Source organism: Babylonia areolata, chromosome 9 (genome assembly GCF_041734735.1).
Source record: "Babylonia areolata isolate BAREFJ2019XMU chromosome 9, ASM4173473v1, whole genome shotgun sequence".
Taxonomy (NCBI): domain Eukaryota; kingdom Metazoa; phylum Mollusca; class Gastropoda; order Neogastropoda; family Buccinidae; genus Babylonia; species Babylonia areolata.
This window is the reverse complement of record NC_134884.1, coordinates 36,036,409-36,039,388: the sequence shown is the minus strand read 5'-3', so window position 1 is coordinate 36,039,388 and position 2,980 is coordinate 36,036,409.

Sequence of the window (2,980 nt, the reverse complement as noted above, 5' to 3'; positions counted from 1 at the left end):
GTGTCTCTCTCTGTGTTTCTCTGTCTCCATCTCTCTTTCTCATTCTCTTTCTGTCTCTGTCTCTCTGTCTTTCTATCTGTTTCTGACTCTCTCTCTTCTCTCTCTGTCTCCTTGTCTGTCTGTCTGTCTCTCTCTCTCTCCTCTCCCCACTCTCTCTCTCTCTCGCTGTTGGCTTTCTTTGAAACGTTTTTATTTCGCTTAATGATCTTGACTAATGGAAATATTTTTTCCAGTTTTTGTGTCAAATACGTGATCGAACACACACGAACATACACGCGCGTCCGCGCGTGCGTTCGCTCACAAGCTCAAGGAAGGTAGAGACAGAGAGATAGTGAGGGTTTTTTTCTTTTCTTTTTTCTTTCTTTCTTTCTTTCTTTTTTTTTTTTTTTAATGAGGCAACTTTGTTCCAGAGAGGGAGAGAGAGAGAGTGAGTCTTTCGTTGAAGTACCTTTGTTTCAAGAGATATAGCAAAAACAAAACAATTCAATACAAAAAGAGAGAAAATGGAATACGTAGCCTTTAAGTTGAACACCATTTGTGAAACACGATAATAATAAACAAATAAATAAATAAATAAATAAGGGAGGGGGTGGGGGAGCGGGAATGGAGGTGGGGGGGGGAGGGGAACCTTTCCCAGCTTGGGTTTAACGACACCTTTTGAGACTTCATCGCCTATCACGAGAGATAATGGAGGAAAAAGAATTGGGCGGAAGGGACAGGAAGATGAGGGAAGGGTGGGGGTGGTGGATCTTGAGGGGGGGTGGGGTGGGGGTTGGGGGCTGATGGAGGAGGAGAGAGAGTGTGTGGAGGAAGGAAGGGTGTGCTCGATCCGGCGTGTGTTCTGGATTGTGGACAACAGTTGTTGAAAGGTATCGATGGATTGTGAGAACCCCCCCCCCCCCCCCCCAGCCCCCCGACACCGCCCTCCCGCCCCCCCCCCCCCCCCCCCCACCCATCAAAAAACCAACCTCCTTCCCGCCACCCGCACCCCCATCCCCTCTTTCCATATTTCCCTTTCGTTTATCTTTTTTTTTTAATCTGTCTGTTTATTCATTTATTAGGGTGTTTTTTTTCATGTGGGGATGAAGATTTTTGAGAGACTGGACGGGAGTCAGGAACTCCTAAAGTTGACATGCTTATTTTAATTGCGCTCCTTCATGGATGCGTCTGCGTAAACGTCAGAGAGAGAGAGAGAGGGAGGGAGGGAGGGAGAGAGAGAGAGAGAGAGAAGGGAAGCAGAGAGAAAGAGAGAGTCAGACAGTGAGATAGCGATAACGATGAAGATGTTTTATTCAAGAAAGGCCATGGCCATATTTCAAGGGGTGAACGTAAATGAGGAAAAATGCAAAGTAAATAAAGGCCATGGCCAAGTTTGAAAGGGTAAACATAAATCAGGCACATTGTTAAATATAAAGGAGCACACAAGTATCTGTATACACGTAATTTGTGAACACTATACATTTGGACTATTGTAACACTGCTAACAGATAATATCTCTTCTCTGGAAGGACTTACAGAGAGCAACACATCGAAGTTTTTCAATTACATTTTATTCAGTTGACAGTCACTGAAGGCGGAGAACTCATAAAGTTGACATGCTTATTTTAATTGCGTTCGTTCATGGATGCGTCAGCGTAAACGTCAGAGAGAGAGAGAGAGTCAGACAGACACACAGACACAGACAGACACAGAGAGAGAGAGACAGTGAGAGACAGAGAGAGACAGACAGAGACATAGACAGATACAGAGTCCCAGTCAGAAAGACAGAAAGAGGAAGAGACAGATATATATCGAGGCTGAGAGAGACAGAGAAAGAGAGACAGGAATGAGAGAAATAAACAGCCAGAAATACAGACACAGACAGACAGACAGACAGACAGACAGAGACAGAGAAGGGGAGAGAGATAGAAAGAGGGAGACAGACAGACAAACAGAGAGAGAGAGAGAGAGAGAGAATCCTTCGCTGAAGTATCTTTGTTTCAAGCGATATAGCAAAAAACAATTTAATACAAAAAGAGAGAAAATGATATACGTAGCCTTTAACTCGAACACCATTTGTGAAATACGATTTGCAATAAGTAAATGAACAGGTAAATAAATGAATAGATAAATCAATCAATAAATCAATAAATGGATGAACAAATAAATAAATATGCAAATAAATAAACAAATAAACAAATGAATGAATAAATAGATAAATGATAAATAAGAAAATAAATAACGAATGAATAAGTAAGTAAATAGATAAATAAATGAGTTTTGAAAAAACAACCCATATTATATGAAATAAACAATAGTCAAGAGTATTATGATTATGCAAGTTGTTTGAACTTTGTCGTGCGTTGGGTAAGAAGAGATCCATAGAAGATAATTATTTTTTTCGGTGCGGGGGCCATGGGGTTGTGTGTGTGTGTGTGTGTGTGTGTGTGTGTGTGTGTGTGTGTGTGTGTGTGTGTGGAGGGGTGGGGGTGGGTGGGAGGTGGGCAGTAGGGGGGTGGGTGGGGGGCCTTTACTAGCTTGGATTTAACGACACATTGGGAGATGATTTCATCACCTGTCCGCAGGACATTGGAGGAATGGAGGAGCGAAAGGGACTGGATGAAGGTGGGTAGGGGTGAGGGTTGCGAGGGGATTGGGGGGGGGGAGGGTGAGGGAGGTGGGGCAGAGGGAGTGCAGTTGAGGAAGGAAGGGTTTGTTCGATCCGGCGTGTGTTCTGGATTGTGGACACTTGTTGAAAGGTATCGATAGATGAGCTTCCGCCCCCCCCCCTCCCCGCCCCCTCAACCCCCCCCCCCCTTCCACACCCTCTCAACCACCCCTTCCCCCCTCGGCCCCAATCCTCCTCTTTCTATCTCACCCTTTCGTTTATTTCTTTTTTTTTTTTTTCATGGTCAATATTTGTGAGAGATAGGACGAGAGTGGGGAACTCATAAAGTTGACTTACTTATTTTGATTGCGCGCATTCATGGATGCGTCAACG